Raw genomic sequence first — 27,364 nt, 5'->3', positions numbered from 1 at the left:
TTGTAATCAGTAAGAGTGCACACTCAGTGCTTCCCCTTCTATAGCTGTACTGTGTATATAATGATTTATAACCCAAGTATCTTGTTTTACTCAGAAATAGGTTTGAGTCTGGATCCTCCTTTCAGCTTCTTCACCATGTTGTCCTTCAGAGCTCAATTTATTTCAGGATTTTTGTAAAGCTTCTTAATGAATTGTTTCGAATTGTATTCAATTGCTTGGCATAATGGTTACTGCTGACCCTGTGCTCTGACCTCAGTTGGTAACAAGCTACCGTACAGTACACTGAAATAATAAACGTCACAAATAATGGCTTCATCTTCTAACTGAATATCTCCACAGCAGATGCATGAAGAATTTGCAAAGAATCAGCAGTGGAAAACGGGCAAACCCTATAAATATTTGACAGTTCTGGGTTGTGGACACACCAGCACTACCCGTGACTACGTGCTCCTCAAAACATCCTTGGAGTAGGTTGGTTTATACGGAACTCGCACGCCTCTGCCTTCACACACAACTGGTGCTCAAGTAAACATGTCAAAACCAACCCTCATGTGGCATTTATGATCTTGTAGGCTTGAGTACAGCAAAAATATTATTACAAACTTGTTATGGGAGATATCATTGACAAAAGACTGTAACATCAACAGGACATTAGCTAGAAAATTATGCATAACTAAGTGCACATAAAGCCTACGGTTGTGAAGAAGGCAGTTTTTCACTCGTCTCCCTTTTTTCTACCAGTAGTTTAGCATTTTGACAGATGACAAATGATTCTAATGCAAACATCGCAGGGTTTTTGCATATAATGAAGGTACAGGAGTGAATTTCAAAAATCCATTATATAAGATAAGATTTTTACATATAGCTAGTATATTCTCTTTTTCTTTCACACATCATGAAGCTGTTTGCTACTATGAATGTGTAGTGGAGAGAAAGAGACAAAGAGAAAGAGAAATACAGCATCTGATGATGGTAGCATGCAATTTGTTTGGTTAAGTATCATTATTCCCAGATTAGCAAACACAATGTTTTAATAAATATTTAATTTGCAGTGAAATGGTTTGTGTTTTCTTTTTATCTCTCTCACACACACACGCACACACACAAAAAAAAAAATTTATTTGCGGGATGTCATGTAGAAATTGATCATGTGTTTAAGGTAAAAAAACAAAAACAGTAATGGCTGACACTTAAACCAATAAAGTGGAGAAATAACTTGTATCACAATATCTTATCATAAGGACAAAAATCATACCGTACAACAAACACCTACAAAGAATGTGTAAAGGGTAAGAATGAACAAGCTTCAATATATGAAGGAAAATATCAGGACATCTGAATTTTCCAGCCATGTGTAGTTCTCCTTCGAACTGTTACCACGAAAGAGTGCGCATAATATAAGGTATACAAATAGTGCGGAAGGGTAGGGAGTCTCTAAAAAAGACTTGAAATGGAAAAACAATACAAATTCTGGAACAACAGATCAACAAAGACTGATCATCTCAGAATAATGCGATAAGAAGAGCATGGAGAAGGTTAGGAATTGCTTATGATCAGAAGCATACTTCAACTTAGTTTCTTATGTATTAATAATAATAATAATAATAATGGAATAGCCAGAATAGAATAGAATAGCCTTTATTTGTCACATATACATTACAGCACAGTGAAATGTTGTTCTTCGCATATCCCAGCTTGCTTGGAAGCTGGGGTCAGAGCGCAGGGTCCGCCATGATACGGCGCCCCTAGAGCACACAGAGGGTTAAGGGCCTTGCTCAAGGGCCCAAGAGTGGCAGCTTGGCAATACCGGGGCTTGAACCCCCGACCTTCCGATCAGTAATCCAGCGCCTTAACCACTGGAGCCACCACTCTATTATGAATGTATTCTGTCATCAAAAAAAAAAAAAAAAAAAAAAGCTGTTACGATTGTATTGGATGCATTATTTACTTACTTACATACCTTACGTACCAACTGCTGTATAATTAAGATAATTGTAGGTCGCTCTGGAGAGGGGCATCTGCCAAATGCTATAATTAGCAAGCAAACTACACAAATCTATTAGAACACCTTTACAAAAAAAGTGGAGGTTATTATAAGAGCAAATGGGGATTCAATGTGGAATGATATTCTTAAAAAAGCACATACAAATCTTACGGTCAAATGACTTTGGGGGTGAAAAATGGCCGATCAAGTAAATATTCTATCTCGTTCATGTTCATTGCACCCACCCCAGGTCCGTAACACATGACTGCTGATGATGTGTTAGGGATGAGTCAGTGAAGCGAATTGAAAAGAAAATATAAGCCCAAACACCATAAAATCTCTGGGGAGTGTTTCATGCTGTGTAATCTCCTGACATGACTGTTACTGATAGGATGCGGGAATTTACTGCAGCAGGCTCGTTAGACTCAGAGGCGTGAATTACACTCCGGAGATCTGCATATTATGCACAACTCAGAAAATCACTTCAGCAGGCACATTAACTAGCTATGACTAGGTGCAAATTCCCCTGTGTAAATACTGACGTAACAATTGGATTTAAGTAACTGACTTGGGCTATTTTTAGATTCATACATATAGTACATGCATAGATTTTTTGTTATTTACTCTAGACATGCTCCTGAGACACCAAATATCCTATGCCCTCTTGCTTTCCACACTGGCCTGATCAATCCTGATGCCTTATTTCTGGATGGAGTTCTCTTCACATGGAAACCACTCACTGCTACTCAGGATTGTTTCACATGAATAAACTAAAGATGCTTAATATTACTTTGGAGGGTTAAACTCAAAAACCATTAAGGAGAACTTTTGTTCTGCTAGTGGGGAGGTGGTAGCTCAGTGGTTAATGCTCTTGGTTAGAAGGTAAGAGGTTCAAGCTCAAGTTTACCAAGCTGCCACTCTTGAGCCTTTGAGCAAGGTCCTTGTGCTCCAGGGGTGCTGTATCATGTGCTCGGACCCCAGCATTCTAACATCACTGAGATATGTAAAGAAATCAATTCACTGAGGTGGAAAGTAATGAAGAACAAATACTTTGTAACTGTACTTTGTAAAAGTGGATTTTTCTGGTATCAGTAATTTACTACACTAATGCTTTTTTTGAGAACTTTTTACTTTCACTCATTACATCTTTTTACACAAATATCCATAATTTCTACTTCTTACATTTTCAAACCAGACTTGTTCCTTTAGTTTTTAATCTATTTGGTGACGTGGTTAATATTTTTTCTTCTTATTACAAGCCGTTTTCAGCCCATCAACCTATTTCCTGCCATTGCGTGGCTTTCCAACCTAAGACTAGTGTATCATTTCCTGGCTCTCTCACACCACAGATGTAGGCTAGTTTACGAAGCTAACAACAAGCAAGGCAGAAGGCAGTAATACGTATAAGGTTAACGTGGATGAGACAGAGGGAGTCAGCGATGTAAACATGACTGAGAACCGACACGTTCCTGATCACCTGATAACCTGATCATCATCATCTTCATCCTTTCTCTGCTTGTGTTCTTTATGGTGGTTATTCAGATAGATATTCGGACAACCAGATGAGAATAGGTTCCCTTTTAAATTTAGTTCCTCTCCAGGTTTTGTTCTCATGGAGTTTAGAAAAAAATGTTAACAAACTGCTTACTTACACAATCATGGCCAAAGATCTAATATTAATATATATACCCTGTATTGAAATGCATATGAGGTATATGTCAAAATGACTTATAAAATACATTTAATAGCAATGCTGCCAAAAAAATCAAATTTACTACATCTAGAGCAATGAGCATTGAACTTCACCGAAATCATCTCCCTACATGTTCTTACACCCCACACAAAACTCCTCAGCTCGACAAAAAAGCAAAGATGCATGTCTAAGAGCATTTAGATACATCAAAACTCTTTTGAAGCAGTACACTCTGGTCCATAAAAAAATAAATAAATAAATAAAAAATAGAAATCTTTGGCAATAATTCAGCTTGATGTGTTTGAAGAAAAGATGTGTATGATCCCCAGAACCCCATAACCACTGTGAAGTATGGAGGTAGAGAGCATCAGGATACTGAAATGCTTCTTTGTGCTAGTGGTACCGTAATGCCCGTTACATGGCGTCGAAGGAAACATGGACATATTAGACGTACATATTAGAGTTGAATTTAATTTAATCTCTCGTGAAACCGAATCCGAGGAGAAGATGGACATTTGAACAAGCGGACCCCCAAGATGTACAGCCAAAATAACTCAAGAAAGCCTTGCAGGGCCTAGCCAATATATTGACTTAAACCCATTAAATATTAATGGAGGATTTTGAAATTGCAAGTCCATCAGAGGGACTCTTTGGGAAGAGGAATTGATAAGAGGAACGAAAGAACAAATGTTAGTAATTTTCGGTTTGTATTTTTAATTTTAAGAGATATTGTGTGTATATTTGTGGTGGGTGCAGGCAAACATGCAAACATAATGTCCCATTACTAATTTTAACATACTGGAAATAGGGCTACAAACGATTATCTATTTAAAATTACACTATATGACCTAAAAACGTTGGCCTGTCCATCACACCCACACACATGGACCTGCCTTCTGAGTGTTATTACAAAGTTCGAAAAACACAGTTGTATAGGATGCCTTTGTATATCGAGCGGTACAATTTCACAAGCCCAAGATTGTGGTCAAGATTCAAGGTTTTATTTTGTACTCATTCATAGGTGGTACAGAGGTGCACTAAAATTAGATGCAGCATCTCCGAAGACTGTGCGTAACAAACAATAAATAGACTTTACAGACAATTTATAAGGTATAAGGTGAAGGTAATATGGTAAAAAGATTGGGGTGGAGGGGTTTGGGGTGTCCAAGACAACACACACAGGAGCATACAAATAATACCTATTGAAAATGTGTGCATTTCTAGGGCAGAAACAAATTGCTAAATAATGCAGTGTCCAGGGTTTTGGAGATACATGTGTGTATCTCCAAAATGAGTCCAAACTGGAGACAGGAGAGAATGCTAGCAGACTGCCTTATAGCCACAGTAAAGATGAGATGGATGCCTAATGGTTTGGGATTGTTTTAGTGCAGAAATGATTGGTGAATTATTCCAGGTGAAAGAAATGTCATTTTGTGTTTGGTCCCTTTTTTCCAAAGTATAAACACCTGTTTGGACACACAAGATTGGTGTGTGATTTTTGAACATCCCATTCCACATTTAGTCCTTATTCGCTCTTATAATAATTTCGACCCTTCTACGAAGGTGTTTCATCAAATTTTGAAGTGTCATTGTGGAGATCCGTGCTCATTCAGTCAACACATTTCCATCTCCATCCTTTACTGCTCTAACTTGCAGCACATCCTTCCCGGCTCTGTCCCTCTGCCTGTCCAATCGGTATAAAACCTTTTCTCCTTTATTAGTGTCCAAATTCTCATAGAGCTCCTCGTATGCCTTTTCCTTGGCTTTCGCCACACCCCTCTTCACCTGCTGCTGCATCTCCTTGTACTCCTGCCTACTTTTCTCATCACGCTGTCGAACCCAATTCTGTTTTGCCAACCTCTTTCCCCTTATGCTCCCCTGCAGTTCCTCATTCCACCACCAAGTCTCTTTGTCTTCCTTTCTATTTCCATGTCACACTAAGTACTTTTCCAGCTGTCTCCCTTATCACTTCTGCAGTAGTTGTCCAATCATCCAGCACCTTTTTACCACCACCAAATCCCTGTCTAACCTCTTTCTTGAACCTCACACTATAATTTTCCTCCTTCAGTTTCCACCATCTTATTCTTTTTTCAGTCCTCACTTTCCTCCTCTTCTTCTTCACCCCCAAAACCATCCTACAGACCACCATCCGATGCTGTCTAGCTACACTGTCCCCTGCCAACACCTTACAGTCTCCAATCTCCTTCAGGTTGCATCTCCTACATAGAACAATGTCTACCTGTGTGCACCTTCCTGCACTCTCATACGTCATACTATGCTCCTCCTTTTTCTAAAAAAATACATATTCACCACTGCCATTTTCATCCTTTCAGCAAAATCTACCACCATCTGCCCTTCCACATTCCTCTACTTAAGACTATACACCTTCAACCTCGATCTTCACGTTCATCACCCTTTAAGAAACTCTCTTGTGCATTCAAATTGTTGGTAGGTAGTTGAAGTCAGGTTTCCTAACCCTAATCGAAATCTAATTTAATCTAGACTAATCTAGTTGAGTCTAAATGACTGCACTGATTTATAAACTAGTGTAGCCGTAGTATCATGTGAGACAGCTATTGTTAGCATCGCCTAATGACCTCGCTGAGCCAAATGAGATTATAATGTAACATATGATATGGTGAATAAAACTGAATATATATATTGTTAAATGCGCTGAGGTACAAGATGAATTTGACGACATGGAAAAGTGAGAATTCTAATGAAAAACAAATATTATATTAATATTTTAATTATGTGTATGATTTTTAGAGCCCAGAAACAAGCTATGCATAGGTATAGAAGTAAATAGGTATAGAATTGTTGAAATTTAGACCAACTGATGAGTTAATCATCACTATTAGTGTGCTATTTGCATGAAGGACTTATATGGGGTTACTGTAAATGTGATTTGGCCAAGAGTGAATTCAGTCTATTAAAAGTTTTGGTGCTCCAGGACACTAGAAACTAATGGAATCATTGAGAAGATTGATTCGTATGAGTGGGCTTCTCCCCAGTGTAGTAACAAGGTGTAGCAATTATGCAATTTGCAAGTGGTTTGTGCTGAAGGACCCCAATAAAGCTGTATAAAGTTCCACTGTCTAACTTTAAGAAAAGATATACATAAATATTGTCTGAGTTTCACCAACCAGTAATGTTTCTCTGCTATTGGTCTCTGAATTGCCTACTACTGAGTGCAGGCTGTATTGTTTCTTCAGGGTGTTTTGTTCTGTACCTGCCACCTTGGAAAAATGATGACAATGATTCTCAGAGGTCCTAAAGGAGTGCAGAGTTATGTGAATGATGTGATCATCCACCCATAGGGCAATCATACTGCTGACATTCTGACTACATCTTGCACTACCAATGCTAAAAGCTTGTGGTTGTCCTTGTGCCTCAGTGCATGGTACAGCGAGTTTGTACCCATGTGTGACAGAATAGTATTGCCTTTGAGAGCCCTGCTCCTTAAAAACTGTCCATTTTGCAGGATGGATGCAGAACAAAAGAGCTTCTCTGAAAAGTCCTGAACATTATTTTCTGTTTTCAAACTAATCAAAGACTGTCATATGATGCCTTAGACTATGAGGTAGATGCCATCCTGATAGATAGTCTCAGGTATTCTGCTTAATGCAGAGCACCCAGACTATCTTATAGAGATATATAGTGTATAAATAAATAAATATAAATATAAATATATATATATATACTAGCTTGTGTTAATGCAGCAGAGAGAGGCATACTTGGTACATTTGCTCTGACTATGCAGCTTAAACTACCCTTCTCACTCCCAAAGGTAATAAGCACATTGATTTGCACGTTGCCAGGTGGTCTGCACGCCTCATGGAGTTTGTCTGTGAAGTCTAGTATATATCCAACTCACTAAGGGGTATTTCTGATTGTCTATTACACTCTCAGAAGAGCAGTTCTCAACCTCTATGAAAGTGAAAGGTATGATGCAGTAGAAAATCTGCTGTTTATTTTTCCCTTTGGCGAATGTGGAAGTGGTGAGATTTAACAAAGTCATGAAAGACTGCCCACAGTCAGCCTCAATCCAAGGAGACCCCAGGAAGTCATTCACTCAGAGTTTCTCCTCATGCAATCACTGGAGTTACTCCTTTCAGAGCTGCTCCACAGGTGGCGCATGCAAAGCGCAAGTCATAGATCAACCGGCAAAGAATACAGACTAGAACATTGGTGACATCGAGGGGAAAAAGATAAGAAGAAGCAAAATAGTTAAATAAAATACAGATGCTAGAATCCAAACCGGTTTTATCCAGTGATCTCCTCTGGATTTGTATGGAAACAATAAAATAAATTTACTCAACCCAAGGCCACTGAAAGGAATTCAGAGCAATATTGTTCCAAATAATTCCTATATAAGCAATAACTCTTCATACAATAAAATGTAAGCAATAAATGATTTCCCTTATCACATCCAGTACTTCAGGCTGGGGATGTGCTCGTTCTTTATGAAAGTGTAGTATGTTAAAAGCTTGCAAAAGAAACTAATAAAAAAAATGGTTTCTAAATATATATCAGACCGAGTCATGCTGTTTGTTTCGCAGGCAGGTGCTTTAATACAATGTCTCCTGCATAGAGGTATATTGGCTATATTTGGAGAAAATTACAATCATGCCATTGTGACCTGTGCAATGTAAATTGCAAAGCTTTATATCAAAAGGTTAGCTGACTTTATATTGGATAATTTAATCCAGCAGGGTTTTCTTTTTCATTTTTCCATCTAATGGACTACCACCAAAGAATTAAAGGGATGTTAGCCATAGCAACGCAATTAAAACATTTTTAAACCGTCCATCATTTAGTGATTGCTTAAAAACGGCTGAATGCAGAGAAGTGCCATCCACTTCAGTAATACTTTCAGTCAGAATTGACTTGGTTGATAATTGATCATCAAGATGTCTTCCTTTCCCCAGGTACATTCTGTGAAAAATATAAATATGCAGAACTCTCTTATTCATGCTGCCATGCTGAACTCCGGTTTGGGTCATGTGACATCACACAAATCTGGTCTTCTATATCTCACGGGTAGTGGATAAACTTAAAGATGGGCAATTGAATTTGGTGAAAACTTTTTGTCGAACTGCTAATAGCTAGCAGTTACTTATATCATATGAGTCTTATCATATAAATCTAATGGGAAAGGGGTAGCTCAGTGGTTAAGATCTTCGCTTCTGATCAAAAGGTCATGATTTTTTAATCCCAGCACCACCAAGTTGCCACTGCTGGGCCCTTGAGCAAGGTCCTTAACCCTCAACTGCTCTGTTGTGTAAATCAGATAAATGTTTTGTCCCACATACAGTAAGTATTCCAGGTCTGGAATCACTGCAATATTTATGACAATATAATACTTCATAGACTTTGAACTGTCTGTAGATCGTTTTCCTTTTGCCCACATTTCTACAAGCCACTAACAACATGTTGTGAAATGTAGCCAAATCCAAAGCTAACCTACAATAGTCATTGTCGGGTGAAATGTTGGAGAAAAATGCTGCATTCCTGAGAAGTTAGTGCTTAAAATCCTTTACTCCATTCAACCTGCATTTAAGCTACAAAGTAAGAAAAAAATCATGGATGCCTGAACCTTCTTTAGTTCAAAGGACTGAATAGAGTTTTATTCATCAAACTAACTAGTTAAATCATTAAAAGCAATTGCTGTATATTTAATTCAATTCAATTGTATTGATATAGTGGCTTTAACAATAAACAATGTCCCAAAGCAGCTTTACAGAGTTCAGTGGCCATAGGTTTATCCCTAATGAATGAGCCATTGGTGAGTGTGGCAAAGAAAACCTCCTTGAGATGGTCTGAGGAAGAAACCTTGAGAGGAACCAGACTCAAAATGGAACCCATCCCCATGTGGGTGGCACCGAATGTCCATACTCCCATTTTTGTCAACAAACTCTGTAAGGGAAGTGGTAGCTTATTGGTTAAGGCATTGAGCTCTGGATAGGAAGTTCACAAATTCAAAGCTTAGCACCATCAAGCTGCCACTGATGGGCCCTTAATCAAGGTCCTTAACTTTTATTGCTTAGTTGTAAGTCGCTGTGGATAAGGATATCGGCCAAATGCCATTAATGTAAATAAATAAATGCAGGTGTTAATATTTAGAACCATAGAGCCAAACGATTCCACCTGCTTGCACACTGATGCCACCGTGGTAGACCACGATAAAAGCATGTGTAATAATCTGTTCTCTTTCTGTCTTTTGTGCTGCATGTGTACTCCTGTTGCCTGATGTGATGTTGGTGCCAGATCTTGAATATTGCTGTTTCTTCTCTCACCCTCTGGACCTGCCTGATTCATCCTGATGCTATATTTCTAACTCTGAGCTCCTGGACTTGTGATTCACTTTCTGGCGTTGATGTGGATGGTCCCACATGCATACTCTAAAGATTTCCCTCCGCCCAAAAAAAAACAAGTTTGTACTTCAGTCTCACCATAGATTCAGTTGAAAATCCTGTTAGCATAAAAAAAAAAATCCTTGTCTTGTGTTTAATGCAGGACACTTATTCACTATGTGCTCATACTGCACATCCTTCTAAGACACTCTGTCCTGCTTGCCTTTCCTTTTTTCTACTGTATACTATAAATATTTATAATGTAGCCAGCCACTGTCAGGCAAAAGGGATGTGTATTCCTCGTGTCGCTCTCGGCTTGGTCCTTACTGCTGTAAAAGTACACCAGGATTTTTCTAAAGCTGTTTATGACAGTGCCTATTGCTATAAATACATTATAAATATTACATTACATGCAAATAATTTTGTTTATGTGAAGTGCTTTATTAATCTTGTGAATTTACAAAGCAACGAGTAAAATACTTTGTATTTGCAATATTTAATATGTAATTTGGGCAAAAGTTTGTGGACACATGATCGTAAGATTTGCTTTTTAAACATCTCATTCCACATTTAGTCCCCATTTGTTGTTATTTTTTTAAGTGTGCTTAGGAAGATTTGTGCTCATTCAGCTACAAGGACATGTCTATAGCAGGTCAGTCGTTATAGTTGAGTTAAGTCAAGTCAAGTTTATTTCTATAGCGCTATTTCACAACAGACAGTCACAAAGCAGCTTTACAGAATTTAACAGTTAAGGTGAACGGTGTGTATTTATCCCTGATGAGCAGCCATGGCGACTGTGGCAAGGAAAAACTCCCTTAGATGTAATAAGGAAGAAACCTTGAGAGGAACCAGACTCAAAAGGGAACCAGACTCATTTGGGTGACATCAAGAGTTTGATCATTAATCTTTAAACAATACTGAACACTGGAGAGTGAGAACTAACATGAGCACTGGAGTGTAATTATGAGTTATACAGGGGCATTGCCATGCTGGAACAATGTTTGGGCCTCCTAGTTCAAGTGAAAATTTCATGCTACTGCATCCAAAGACATCCTATACAATTTTGTGCCTTTAACTTTGTGGTAAAGGTTTTGTAAAGAACCACATATGTCTGGAAAAGTTGTGTTTTAATACATTTGTCCATGTAGTGTTTTTCTGGACTATTTTAAGGTCTTCAAGTTTTGAATCTAACCACTTCGGTGTCTATTAGCATTATTGGAAAATTAAAAAAAGTCTGTCATTAGGGATGAGTGATACCATTTATTTTATTTTCTATCCAAAACTTGTACTTCCAGGACCAGTATCATCGAGACCAATGTCAATTGTGACATTGGTCTCGATGAATTCTGGTCCTGGATTGTGACATTGATACTGGTCAATTGTGACATTGGTCTTGATGATACTGGTCCTGGATCCTATAGAGGAAAATAAATAGAAAAGCAACATTTGACAGTTTAAATAATGCTTCTCTATTTATTTTCCTCTATAGGTTTTTTTAAAGGAACAAGAGAAGGTTTTTCCGTTTAAATCTGCTTTTCCTCAAAAAATCCTCTGAAAAGGTCCAGATGACACCATGATCTCAAGATCTAAATGCTGACATGTTTGTACAATAAGCAACAGCTAAAAAAGAAATTGTTTCCATTCACGCTAAATAAATGTTAAACTCACTTGTTTAAAATATCCCAGGTAGGATCAATATTTGAATGTGAAAAACAATCCTCTTGATACACCACCAACATTGAAAGTATCAGTGCTTTAGGATCGATCTATGTTTTTCCTTCCTCCGTACTTTTTTATATCTCAGATTAGCACTCTTTGATACTGCTTATCTGATGATAATAAAGTTTTACATTCATCTGAGGAGTCCAATTTTACAACAATAAAAATGTAGGTTCAAAAGCTGTCAAAATTTGCATGAATTTTCCCATGCAATTATTTATATTCGTGTCAAATGGTGTCATGCAGAAGCTTAAGCTGAATTTCTTCATTGCACATTTTATTTGTTTTGTTCAAACAGTCAGAGGTTGTAAGATTTTTCTTAAGCAAAGGTGCGTGACATTTTTTTTTTTTTTATGGACTTGATCGTTGCCTAAATTCACCCCCTGCCCCCTTGTGCTCAAAGTTTGTATTGCCGAATGTTTTTTTTGTAAATTTTCCAACAGGTAGAAGAACAGGAATATGGGAAGTTATTAAATTGGAATTTTTACAAGAAAACTATTTTTCACATTCATTTTGACATCAGAAATGCAAAAACAGTGCTAGGATAAAGCCTTTATATACTGTATTTGTGCAGGATTATGCAAGGAGTTGTGAAAGTCATGAAAATAATCATTATAATTGAGCCGTTGCACTAAAATATAACAGGCCAAAAGCTGTGCGTTTCTCCTTGTTCTTGATACATGCCTGGAATAAAGTGTCAGCCAAGAAGTAAAACCTTTTTACAGATCAATGATGAGATCGTGATCAGTTATCTAGAGGACAATCAACCACCTGCAGAAGTCAAATCTCTCAGCTGGGAGCTGCTGGGGCAAAGCAAACAGAGCAAACACACCTGCTTCGGTACACAAGACGCTCTCCATAGCCAAAATATCTTTTGTCCATCCGATTGTCACTCTGAACTGCGAAATGTTATTTTATACACAGCTGTAATAAACACGTCATCACATAATACACAAGATTTGTTTCCCATATAAAAATTGGGGCAAATCAAACAGATCCACAACTGCTTCTGTATTCAGCAAGCTCTTTTGACCATAAATAAATGCGGATGATCCACTGTGGCGACCCCTAATGGGAGAAGCCGAAAGAAAGTTTTTAGTCATGTTGGATGAGGTAGTGCTTTTGTGTGTAGAAAGACCTGTATGAGTCAGTAAGGAGAGCTGAACCCAAAATAAAATTATGTACAACAAAAAAGCTCCCTTAGGAGAATCTATTCAGAAAATAAAGGAAAGAATTAAAAGCAAGAAAAGGAAGGGGGTTGTATGTATCTTATAGCTACAGTTAGCCAAGGAGTTTGTTATTGGTTCTCAGAGTTTGATAAATTGTGCACAATGAGATGCATTTTATTGTATTGCATTTAAAGTGATATTTATACATGAAATGAAGCTCTCAGAAATGTATCCAAATTTGTGGACTGCTCTGAGAATATGTTTTACTCATCTAGCTGAAGCAGAGAGGAGCTTTTCAAAGCTGAAATGAATCAAAGACCCTGGGTCATGGCGTGGTTCACCCAGGGCGTCATTTAAGCTAGAACCGTCATTGCCGCTTGGTGGTGTTTACTTAGCATGAACATACAGTTCAGCGTCAGTTCAACATCAAGCAGAACATTAAGGGAGGAATAAATGATGGGTAAAACTCCTGTCATGAACTGTACTTGAAGTCATGATGGGCTCATGATAATTTATTAGATATCATTCAATTTTTGACTCAATAATATCAATCTATAAATTGATCAGTGTGCAAAGAGTAACATTCGATTCTTTTCACATAACCTGAATTGATTAAGCAAAGTGTCTTGTGATAAAATGATAATATGAACATTATAGCCATTATAAAGCATAGTATGTGAAGACTTAAGTACATTTGAAGGCAAATACTTTTGTACTTTTACCCAAGTGAAAGTTTAAAGGCAGTCTGACGTCTGTAGCTGTCAATCCTTTTAGAAAAGGTGTGGCTACATATAAACATAGTAAGAGGAAAGAAAGTATTTTTATTTATTATGCTTATTCACTTAAAATGACGTATAACTAAACGTAATGTTATAACCAAAATATTTTCTAATTTCTGACAAATAAAAAAGGCAAATAAAAAAAATTTAAATAAATAAATAAAATAGAATAAATAAATAAATAAATAAATAAATAAATAAATAAATAAATAAATAAATAAATAAATGTATTTATTCTACGTAATCAGATCTGCTTGCGGTTCCCTGGTGGTCTAGTGGTTAGGATGCGGCGCTCTCACCGCTGCGGCCCGGGTTCGATCCCCGGTCAGGGAACCGACCCCAGCCATTAGGGTTGCACAAGACTTAGTGCCGGTCCCAAGCCCGGATAAACAGGGAGGGTTGCGTTAGGAAGGGCATCCAGCATAAAAACATGTTTCCAAATCAAACATGGATGATCCACTGTGGCGTGATGCCGAATGAAAGTTTAATCGGATCTGCTTGTAAAAAAAACTAAATTCAGGAACTGCAGTGAAACTCTAAAGACAGGAATGCAGTGTAAAAATAATCATTCAGCAAATCAGATGCAAACACAAAGTACAACATTTTTGATCCAATTCAATGCTAATGATTAACATGCTGAACAATCTTTATTCACTTCAATGTCAAACTGTTACTGTGATTACTGGCATGAAAAAAGGGATGGTTGCATTTTGAAATATAATAAAATTGCAATTATTTATAGATATTGCTTTTTATAAAATATGACTGCACAAAAAATAAAAAATCTAATTCAATAAAATACATGAATTTAAAAAAGCATAATAAATTGTATCTCTTTTCATACGAAATAATTCTGTAATTCTGTAAATAAGTAGCATGTTATGTTTGCCTTTGGGTGTTCCTATTTTTTAAATTGAAATAAATATAACCTCCAGGTTCTGAGGTATAAAACCAGCTTTTCTCTGCAAGCAACATGCATCGTTTGAGCCTGCAGCAATTTCTTTCGGGGATTTTTTTCTATTTTGTCTCTCTTCTTGCTTTAATGATACAGTATCTGTGGTCTGAGGAGGCTTCCCTATTTTCCCTTGCTTGATTGCACTTTTGATTTCTCATCCACTGGTGAAGTCCCACAGGGACACAGATTTGTGTGGAGGCTTTAAATAGTGCTTCTAATCCCAGACACTCCCTGTGGCACAGGCCCCATCAATTTATTATTATTTTGTTCTCTTTTGCCTCTCATTTGGCCTCTAGCAAGATTTTCAACATTTTGTTCGGTTATTATGAAAAAATTTGTCTGTCTGTCTGTTTGTACTATATGTAAAGTGCTACCAAAAAGTTGGCCCTAGCATGAAGTTTTCCCTTCACCCGAACATGGAGCCCCAAACCTGTTCCATCATGACAATGCCATTGTGCACCATGACAGCTCCATGAAGATGTTTTATATGGGTTAAAGTGAAAGATTTTATGTAACCTGCTATAGACCACTATCTGACCTCAACCATAATGAACCGTTTCTGCACCGCAGCTCTTTTTTGTATGGCCTTAAAAAAAAAGCTGTAAACATTTTCATATCCCCGAAGTCTTTGTCAAATCAAAATCCTTCAAGTGCAATCAAAGTATGTGCATTGGCAATAGAATGTATAGAAGTTCAGAGTTTAAAGTTAGAACATTTACGTTCAGTGCCTATAAGTTTCTCTGTTATAATTTTACATTTATGTCCTAATGAGAAAACCATTGGTGACTGTGGCAAGAAAAGAAAACTCCCTGAGATGCTATGATGGAGAAGCCTTGAGAGAAACCAGATTTAAAAGAAAACCCATACTCATCTGTGTTCATTCATACAGTTCCATCAGTGATGGGTGCTTAAATGCAAACTGTTCATGCAGCCTGTGGTCCTGAGCCATTGTAGTCGACTATTGATATTATAGTTTTTCTCAGTCGCTTTGAAGCGTTTCTCAGATCAGAAATAAAATTCTCAAAACGCCACATCACTTGTTCTGATTATAATAGCAATTCTCGTTGCTTTGATCTACTTTTGAATGCTTTGGTACATTCATTTAACTGATTGCATACACATGTCTGCTGTTTCCTACAGTACATTATCAGTTGTTTATGTTAAATTGAGCAAAATATATTATACTGGTTTTACCTCAATAGTCTCAACACTTAAGACATCCAGGCATCAGTTCATTGCATGTCATCGAAAGCAAAATGGTTAAACTGGTAAAAGGGTCAAATTTCTATTAAATGTTTTTTTTTTGTGTGTGAATGTTTCTAAATTGATTAATTGTGCAGATTAATCTTAAATTGAACTAATGAAGGCAAGGGTATGGCATCAGATCAACCAATAATCAACTAGTTCTTAACAATAGGTTAAAGCTGGATCTCGTGAGTTTTCAATTGTTGAGCGTATTTAGACAGAGCAAAACACGGAATTACAATTTCCAAAAATGGATGAACAACCAAGAAACGAACAGACACTATTACAGTTCAGTAAAAGTATGAATCATGTCATGAATAAAGCCTTGTATATTTTTAATCATTGTAATCCAAACCATGGTTTGTTTCATGAAATAATGAAAGTGTGCGCCATCATACTGACAACACAACTACACATTTTGATGATCTTGTTTGTAAACATTGACAAAATGACTTGTCATTCTGATGGCAATGAGATGTTCATTGACACAATTATTTACTTTTGAGAAGATTTTGAGAAAAGTACAGGCTTTTGCAAGAAATCCAATGTGTTGTACTGTTCGTACTTGTTTTGCGAATGCTCTTACTGGTTTGCAAATATTAAGGATGATTTGAGGAATGCTCCAAAGCAGCTGAGAAAAACTGTAATTACAGCCCAAATCTATCCTCAAAGTTCTTGACTTGCTCAACATGTTTATGGATCTCTAGACCGTTAATGTGGAACCATCCTCAGCTGCACAGGTCTCAGGTTAAAGAGAACTCCATCCAGAGACCTCCAGCTGTCCATTTGAAAATCAACACTTACACACAAATCACAAACTGAATCAATATCATTTACATGCCGTTAATGTTTATATCTCACTCCACACGTTCTCCGATTCCTTCTTCGTTGTTCACGCTTGAGATGGCAGAGCGACAGCACATCAGGAATGCTGTGGATATTCACACCTGAGCACTGGAAATACATGCATTTTTTAAATCACTTTATGCCTAAGACTCTCCTTCCTGCTTCACTGCATAATCTCAGCTTGATCCCACAAACCTGCAATTCTTGATTCAGCACCTCTGATTATAATGAAGTCCTACATTTATCCCAGGAGTCCAATTCAGGATGGTGGAAACTGAGAATGTCAATATTTGCATGGGGAAAAAAACAAGTTCACAGTATGTATATTCGTATCAGGCATTCGGCACGTAAGCTGAATTTATTCTTCGTCTGTTTATTTTATGTGTAAATTACATATTGACTACCTTGAAAATCACCCCGTTATGCAAAAATATTGGTATTGTATACATTGTAATAACATGTTTTCATAAATTGCCTGTTTGGTGCAGCATGCAGTAGTGGAAATCTATGGATTACAAGTATCTTCACACTATTTTTTTCACTTGCCTTTAGGATTTTTGTACACTTTTGACAGAATTGACAAAACCGGTGAAGGGAAAACATCTTTCTATATAAATATTTATGTGGGTTTATGTCAGTAGTCATGTAAGTTTCATATATATAGATTTTATGCCTAGTGAAAGCTGCTCTTCTGTAAAGTTTAAATAACCATAACAACATATAGTTTGCGCTGAAACACAGGTCAAAAGCACAGGTGTTGTTTCTCTTGTTTTTGAAACCTGACAGGAATAAAGTGCCAGCCAAGAACCTTTTTTTTTTTTACAGATCAATGATGAAATAGTGATCAGTTATCTGGAGAAGGACAATAAACCGACTGCTGAAGTCAAAGCTCTCAGCTGGGAGCCTCTGGGTGCAGACCAAACAGAGCAAACACACCTGCTTCTGTACACAAGAAACTCATCGTAGACAAAACATCCCTGGACAATGTTTTATTATTTAGTGCAAAGCAATATTAAATACAGACATGCTAAGTTTCCCATAGGAAATCCTGCTATAGAAGATCCCCAGTTTAAACCAAACTACAGAATCCTCTACTACACCTGAGATCAAGTCAAGTCAAGAAGCTTTTATTGTCATTTCAATCATATATAGTTGACGCAGTACACAGTGAAATGAGACAGCGTTCCTTCAGAACCCTGGTGCTACATTTACAACATAAAGCTACATAACAAAACACAGAGCTTAAAACTAGTAAGTGTCCTCACCACATAAAGTGCATCGTATGTAACCTGGTGCAGACAGTGCAGGACAACACGAGATAGTGAAGGACAAATACACAAAACACAAAATAGCGCCAGTAAACCTATTGTATATTGCAGGATGCGGTTTGTAAAAGAGAAATGAGTACAGAAGTGTACATGTAATTAAGCAAATTGGTTTGTAAATTTTAACAAAATGGTTTGTGCAAAAAAAAAAAACAGCATGTAAACAGTTTGTAGTAATGGAGTGATAGAATACAAGTGGTGCTGAAGACATGAATGTGTGAAGCGAGTACGATTGTGTGTTGAGTCTGGGTTGTACATATCAGTCACACAGCTGAGTGTGTGTGTATATGTGTGTGTGTGTGTGTGTGTGTGTGTGTGTGCGTGAATCAAACAACAAATCCAAGATCATCCAATTGAAATGGAAAGCACTTTTCCAAAACAGGCTGCTCTTGTCAAAATGGAGAGGACATTGCTGCGACACCTCTGCTAATAAACCCATGATCTAATCCTGTTTACATGAAATAAGCCTTTCCCCTAGCAGGTTTCAGCTTACAGACCTGTTGCTATGACAGCAACTCCAGGATGAGCTTCAAAGGACCAAAGAATCCGGGATCATGTCAAATCGTCAACAGTAAAATCCAACTAATTGAGTAATCCACGTACAAAGAATGGATCCCAGGTCTAAAATGAGGTCTACATCAAGTCTGACCTAGATAAGTGAATAAACTACAAGAATTCATTCATAATTTATTTGAATCATTTACATTCAGAAACAGTCAAATTAAACAAATGATCAGCGTTTTCACTTTCAAACCGCCAACACAGATTTACCTCATTGCCTGACAACGTGTCCATATCTAATGGTTTTTTTTTGGATAAGGCACAGATTCTAGCTGCTTGTGAGAGGAAGCTAGTGAGAGGTGGGTATGTATTACTTTAAATAATTCTGAGTACTGGTGACATGTTCAGCTATCTATCCAAGTTTGAATCGATTTGATCTATCGTATAACCTTAACTATACTCATCATTGTGTCAAAGTTTATTTATCAAATGACATAGAAACGTAAATTTCTGGGCTCAAAAGAGTCTGAACTGAAATAAGGATATTTGAAAAAGCTTTGTCATTGTTACAGTGATATAATACGTTGATTGACCAGTGTGTAGCTTCTAATTTCTCCAAAAAGCATGTCAGACGATGTAGAAGATGTCACATGGCATTGGGAAAAGAAGTTACTGTGTTTCAGGAGGCAAAGAATACATTCCTTGAAATGTCTTACAGTTAATAAAAGCTGTTATGACAGCAGTGTCTAGTTTCTTCTTTGTACAAGAAAAGCCGTGAGAAAATCTTGAATGAACATGAAATATGTCCAAACACTTGGTGGAGTCACGTCATAGGGGATTAAATATTAGAGCTCATAGCTATGATTAGCCTTATGCACAGTGTGGCAATTACATTCAAGACAAGACTAAACCAGCTGTTTAGCTACAAGAAAGCTGCTTGCTAGTGAATTTATTTGAAAAAACAGCTTCAGATTCCTAGAAATCATTAAGAATAGACCGTGGGGAAAATGTCCTCTAGTCTGATAAACCCAGATTTTTTCTATTCCAAATTGATGTACAAGTTACATGATGTACCTTGACAGATGTGGAAACATAAAAATTTACAATGAAGAAAACTGCTAATGCTCCCCCTACAGTAGGGGCTCACAACCACTAGGCCATGGACCAATACCAGGATGGTATTGGTCATTTGGATCATTTGGTATAAGGGCCAAACGAAAATACATTTTTTAAATTTTATTTCCATTTTATTGACTTTAACAATTACCTTATTCACAGTTTTTTTTTCTATGCATCGATGAATTAAGACCACAAGAGAGAGCACCTTGGACAAGGAAAAAGTACCAAAGGATGAGATAGCAGAGAATTCCAGAACCTGAAATGAAAAGAAAGCTTTATTTAAAAGAAAATACCAAAGAGGCCTTATTAAAATAATGGGTTAATTTCAACTGGTGATTCTCATGCTCTAAGCCTACTCCATATAATATCAAATTCAAATTGAATTTGTCACATACACATTGATATGGAGTACGTCATGTAGTGAAATTCTTTTTACGGCTGTAAAATCTAAATACAATATAACAATAAAAAGAAGTTGACGCCGTGATGTGCCAGTCCAGAGTTGACTGTGACAGAATTCCAATAGTGCAAATAATGCAAAATAATACTGTATGTGGTGAAGCCAAGAAAGCCAAGAAAGCCTTCAAAACTGCCACATGGAGGCTAAGTATCCTGCTTTAACCGACAACCTTTTGAGAAACGTGAACACAAAGGACAGAATCAATTACTCAAGGCCACAACATCATCAAACGTGTCTGCACTGAAAGCATAATTTTTACTGGGTTTAGTTATGAACCCAACCCTCCCCCTTTTCCCCTATTTAAAAATAGTCTGAAAAACTGGTTTGTGGTGCAAAATGGAACCATTGTACTACCAGACTAACTTCTTCAAACCTGAACAATAGAACAATGAAAACATTAATTGCAAACTAATTTTCAATCCAAACCTTAACAAAACCTTTCATTCAGAAGTATAAAATACTTTAACATAAACTACAGTATGAGGAGTGTAACTGCAAATAAATGCATATCTATTGAGTCTTTTCTCTCTCTCAATTGATAGCTTGAGACATTTTCAATGCATTACATATCCGCCGGTTAAAAAGGAAGCATATGAAGCAACGCACCTGCCATCCGTAGTGCTTACTGTACAATCCTCTGGAGGAGATGTTATGATCTGCGGCTGCTTTAGCAGGGCAGGTCTTGCCTCAGCAACATTATGCAGCAATAAAATGAACTCAGCTGAGGACTTGAATGTACTGAATAATCAGGTTATCCCATCAGTGGATTTTATTCTTCCCTGATGACACAGGCATATTCCAGGATGACAATGCCAAGATTCATCAGGCTCAAACCGTGACAGAGTGGTTCAGAGAGCATGAGGAATCATTTTCACACATTAATGGACTAGCACACAGTCTCGACTTTAACCACAAGTCTTTGGAAAGTGCTGGAAAAGAGTTTACCCCGTACAAGATTTTACATAGAATGCACATTCTAATCAAAGTTTAACACGTTGCAACGAAATATTATTGCAAGCGTGGGAGTGTTTTCTGGCCAGACAATGTAGTTAGCTTGCTGCTTTGGTAATTAGGTTAGACAGTTAGCTACTCCACGGTGTAATCCACTAGCTAAGCAAATTAATTGCAATCTGCCAAATGAGCACAAACAATATTCTATTCTATTCTTTGCTTAATTTATCGTCCATGTTATCCCAGTCATTATGTCCTGGTTGTTCTGCAGCAGAGTCTCAAAAGGAGACAGGCGGTGTTTCTAGCTGAGTAGCTCTGTGTAGTCATGGCACAGAGCAGGGAGTTGGCCATTTAAAAGCCGTCTCAATCACAAAGATCCTTTCAGTGCACTGCAATGTCACTCCCACAATGCATCGCAAAACCCAGGGAGCATCAAAGCCTCCAGTGTTCTCTTACTGGAAATACCATCATATTTCCAGGAGCCTTTCAGTTTAAAATGATTTTTATTGTAGTTCTTAAATGCATTTTTATGTAACATTCTACATATGGTCTATTTAATTTGAATGACTTGGAAATGTTTCATGAGTGTAATCCACAATTCACTAACATTCCTATGATCCTGCTGAGTGTACCATGACAGAATAAGATGCACCTTTGGATCTCTGTAGCCTGGAGCTAGTTTAAAACAGGTGCCAAAATTGGATAATACAGTTATAAATATGTGTTGCTAGCTCCAAACTGGTTAGAAAATGTTCAAATATAGTATTTGATAACAAGTTCCAGTAGAAGGAGATTTAATACACCATATTTCCACTAACCCTAAAGCATGACATACTGATGCAGTTCATTTGAAGCTGCTGCTACTCATTTGTAGATAACTCCAAGCTGCAGTGGTAAATATTTGGGGACAATTTCAAATAGGTGGGATGAGTTGAAAAATGGCTATGCTAATACTGTATATGAACATCTGAGGGGAGATGATTTGACCCATTTGGGCTCAGAGATACTGTATTTTTGTGGCTTGAAGCAGACTGGTATGAGCAAGCCTGTGGGTGCTAAAGACAGGCTGCAGCAAGTAACGTAATATAAATATTGATAAAGTATAATAAAATTGCTTGTTTTTGAGTTTGTATGTCGAAGATAGTATCCATTTTATGCCACAGTGTTTTTCATGCTGGATCTCATTTGGAAGACTCATTCCATAAGTGTGAAATAAACATCAGCTAAAAGAAAACTTCATATACAGAATTATTTATTAAACAACACGTTTTTAATAATTTATTATTGATTAGACTTTACAATGGAGTCCAAAACTTTGAGAACATTCATACAAGTAATACATTGCAAATGATATTAATACCAACAACCTGAGTAAATTCTAAATATTTTTTTTTTTCTTATATTTAGATGAACTTCAGAACTTCTTTCTATTTGGTTTCTCTTTTGTGTCTGGTTCCTCTTAAAGTTTCTTCCTCATGCATTCTCAGCTAGTTTTTTCTTGCTCACTCATTAGGGATAAACTTACAATGATAAAGAACAAACTGATAGGTACTAAACTTATAGATTATTTTGTACAACTTTTAGTTTTGTCATTGTGGCTTTAAACTTTTGGAACGCGCTGTAGACGATGTGGCATGTCCACCATGCAGGTCCCTATAAAACAATAATTCATTGAAATAAGCACATTAATATAAACCTGTGATTTATATCACAGCTGTCATTTTTCACAGAGCTGTGCTGCTCCCAAAAACGAATCCACACGTATCACGAAATGCTTCTGAGCTCGTAACTTAAGGCAATACCTGAAGGTATTGAGGTGATCTATAAATGTTTCCGATACCGCCACAGTGCACCAGCTAGCATTGCGGAGAGGCTGAATTGAATGTTAGTAAATCACAGCATGCTAGTTTTGAGCTCTGGATCAACAGTAAAACAGCATTGTTTACCAATAGTGTAGAGATTGGTGCATGATCTGGTATATAAATACACAGATCACACATGACATAAAAGCCACTGAGAGGTGAAGTAAATAACATTGATTATCTCTTTAAAGTAGCACCTGTCAATGGGTGGGATATAATTCTCAAAGCTGATGTGTTTGAAGCAGCGAAAATAGGAGTGTGTAATGATCTGAGCCACTTTCACCAAAGACAGCTTGTGACGGCTAGACGACTCAGAGCATCTGTAAACAAAAGGGGTTTTGGGGGTGTTCCAGGTAAGCACTAGTTAGCACCTACAAATTGAACCAAGGAAATGGCTCGCTGATGTGTATGGCTATGCACATTGAGTGTTAACACAGATCGACCATAACCCTTCATGCCTTTTTTTTAGCAGTGTAATATTCACTGTCACACTGCAAAAATTGTTCAGGAATGGACTATGGAATATAATGAGGTAAATGTGTTGATTTGGGCTACAGATTCCTTTAAACGTAATCGGATTGAACATTTGTGCAAATAAGCAGGACAAACAAATCTGATCCATGATGCCTTACCTAACATATTACAGGACTTAACGCAGCTACCGTCTTGGTGTCAGATAACACAAAATTGTAGACCTATATTTGTATATACTGTATTTAGAAGACATTACCCATTACCAGAGATGGCAAAAGTACACATCCTTTACTCAAGTAGAAGTACAGATACTCATGTTTAAAAAGACTCTGGTAAAAGTTGAAGTTCTGACTGCACTTTTTCACACAAGTTAAAGTAAAGCGGTTTGGGTTCTGACATGTACATAAGTAAAAGTTGCCATTACTCCTAAATGTACTATTGTCATGCTGGTAATTGGACGTCACATCATACTAATATATCAATAAAAACATTGCGCAATGAGACGTAAAAATATTGATTATGTCACTAACATGTCACTAGATTTTTTCTTTGTAATTGACTTACAACTATCTCATGTATACAACAAAACCTTGTTTAGGCCACTGGTGGTGCTGGGCTGTAAACACAACCTCCAGGTCAAAAGTCCAACATCTTAACCACTCAGCTAACCACCACCTTTCCTAATATAGTATCTAATACCTAATACCTAATGATATATACACATTGACAAAACAATCCTTATCATAAATGCTTCAGAATATAGCAAGTGTTAATTTACACATATTTTAACAATTTATTACATTTTTGGTAAGTCGGTTGGCACAGATGACATACCGGTAGAAGTGTGGAAATTTTTAGGGGAGATGGCAAGGGAGTTTTTAACCAAATTGTTTAACAAGATTCGGAAAGGTGAGAGGATGCCTGAGGAATGGAGAAGGAGTGTGCTAGTACTGGTCTTTAAGAAAAGGGAGATATGCAGACCTGCAGGGGAATAAAGTTGGTCAGCCACACCATGAAGTTATGGAAAGGAGTAGTGGAAGCCAGACTAAAAGAAGAGGTGACTACCTGTGAGTAACAGTATGGTTTCATGCCGAGGAAGAGCACCACATAGTGAAGGTCAGAAGGAGTTGCATTGTGTGTTTGTGGATTTAGAGCGAACGTACGACAGGGTGGAAAAAGAGGAGTTGTGGTATTGTATGAGGAAGTCAGGTGTGGGAGAGAAGTATGTGAGGGTTGTGCAGGACATGTATGAGGACAGTGTGACACTAGTGAAGTGTGCAGTTAAAATGACATAATTGATTGCATCAAGGATCGGCTCTGAGCCCTTTCCTGTTTGAAGTGGTGATGGACAGGTTGACAGATGAGGTCAGACAGGAGTCTTAGTGGACTATAAGGTTTCTTTGGTTGATATTGTGATTTGTGGTGAGAGTAGGGAGCAGGTGGAGAAGAGCCTGGAAAGGGGGAGGTATGTGCTGGAGAGAAGGAGAATGAAAGTCAGTAGGAGTTAGACAGAGTACATGTGTGTGAATGAGAGGGAGGGCAGTGGAGTAGTGCGGTTACAGGGGAAAGAGGTGGAGGAGGTGGAGGAGTTCAGGTACCTGGGGTCAACAGTGCAAAGTAATGAATAGTGTGTTAGAGAAGTGAAGAAAAGTATGCAGGCAGGGTGGAGTGGGTGGAGAAGAGTGATAGGAGTGATTTGTGATAGAAGAGTATCTACAGGAGTGAAAGGTAAAATTTACAGGACTGTGGTGAGACCTGCGATGTTGTATGGTTTAGAGACAGTGGCAGTTTAAGATGCTAAGATTTTGATTGGGAGTGATGAGGATGGACAGGATTAGAAACAAGTTTTTCAGAGGGACAGCACATGTAGGACATTTTGGAGACAAGGAAAGGGAGATGGTTTGGACAAGTGCAGATGGGGAACATAAAATATATATGTAGGCGAATGCTGAGGATGAAGCGGCCAGGAAGTAGGAAAAGTAGAAGGCCAAGGAGGAGATTTATGGATGTGGTGGGGAAGACATGCAAGTAGTTGGAAAGGGGCAGATGTAGAGGACACAGTAGTATGGAGACAGATGATCCGCTGTGTCGACCCCTAACAGGAGCCGCCGAAAGTAGAAGAAAATTCAACTGTATATCAGATACTGGTCAAATACCTTAGGCAAATCAAATCCAAGCACAGAAAATACACACTGTAGCTTTAACACTACCATATATTTCAAAGTAAAGAATTATTTTGTATGAATGAATGGATCAAATGAAACGGCAAGGAATTTCAAACGATGAGACACGGACGCACCTATACTTAGCGCAAACCAAAATTTAGGATCTGCACATCACTTCTATATCCCCTTTAAAATAAGGTGCATTTTGGGACTATTACTTTGGTCTTGCTTTTTAGATATAGTATAGCTTTCTCCTTTTCTTTTAGCGGTAATGACACTCATGGGGTCTCAAGTATAACTGAAGCAGCAGAAATGGCTTCATTGTAGGCCCAGGCTCAATGCATCAATGGCCTGCTAAAACACTGAGTAATGGCTGTTATGGCTGTGATGGAGGAGCAGTGTCTCCATTAAGATTGGAGCAGCATGGCAGATGCAGTTCTCAATTACAAAAGCTCTATTTTGATGCTGTGATGCTTTCACCAGCAACGAGGTCAGCAAAGACAGGCAATGCAAGAAACAAGACAGCGGAAGAAATACACAACGGCAAAAATACACCGATACAAAAATAAAGACGTAGAACTAAGAGATGGCTGTGACCACATCTTTTCAAGCACCCTTAAACATCCATCACACATTTCTACTAATTTTTCAGTCTCAGGATTTACCAGCATTTGTTATAGTGACCAATACACCAAGTGGCACATAAAATTCATGGTCATTCATACTTTTATTCATTCATTTTTCATGAATAGCTCGATGGTTGGTCAAGGTGGCGATGGGTGCAAGTCTGTTTATGGAGTATGGCCACAGGTTACATCGTACTGTGACAGTGTTGGGCTTTATGTTATCAATGTCAAATTGAGCAATTCAACACGATTTGTCCATGGTTATTTATTGCTTTATTTCATATTCAGCAAATCCAGCTCTGTCTTAAAAAACAAGAAGAAATGAGTCGGGTAAAAACAAGAAGAAATGAGTCGGGTAAAAACAAGAAGAAATGAGCAAATTGCATCTATTGCCATTTAAGGGGCTACAGCAACAACAAGAAGATCAAGTGACTCTCCATCTCTATTGCTTTTTGGATTTACATTATTATGCAATATCACCTTACATGCCTATTTGCCATAAAGCATGCTTTTACCCACACAGGAGACACTCCAAGCTGAATCAATGGGACTGAAGTAGAGTATCTTCAGATTTAAATTTTTTCATACATCTTTAAAGATCTGCCCTGGCACCATAATACTCAGCTTCATTTCTGTTCAGATACAGTGGCTTTACATCTTGAAGAAACAAAAGAAAGATCATCTGTCTTTTTAGATCTTGAAGAAAATCTCTATTGCTGCACCATCCGGAGCACCCTGACCTGCTGCTTCTCATTGCAGCATCACCGTTTCTGAAAAGAAAAAGCTCTGCAAAGGGTGTTAAAAACCAGCCAACACATCACTAGTGTCTAACTCCCAGGCACTGAATATCTACACAACATTAGATGTCTGCATAGAGTTTCTACTGTACATTTGTACATTATCTGGGACTCTATTCATAATCACAAACTCCAATCTCCTTCAATCTTCTTCCATCCATACAGGAACTTTCATACCAGAGAAAGCAGCTTCAGGGTGAATTTCTTTTCCACAATCTTATTATTTTTTCAACTGCTCCTGTTAGGGGTCACCACAGTGGATCATCTGTCTGTACCCCACAAACTTATTCTATACTATATATTCTATACTATCTCTTTATTATGAAACAATTCATAGT

Source organism: Silurus aristotelis (genome assembly GCF_946808225.1).
Source record: "Silurus aristotelis genome assembly, chromosome: 8".
Classification (NCBI taxonomy): Eukaryota; Metazoa; Chordata; class Actinopteri; order Siluriformes; family Siluridae; genus Silurus; species Silurus aristotelis.
The sequence above is the reverse complement of the archived record's forward strand: the minus strand, read 5'-3'. Positions refer to the sequence as shown.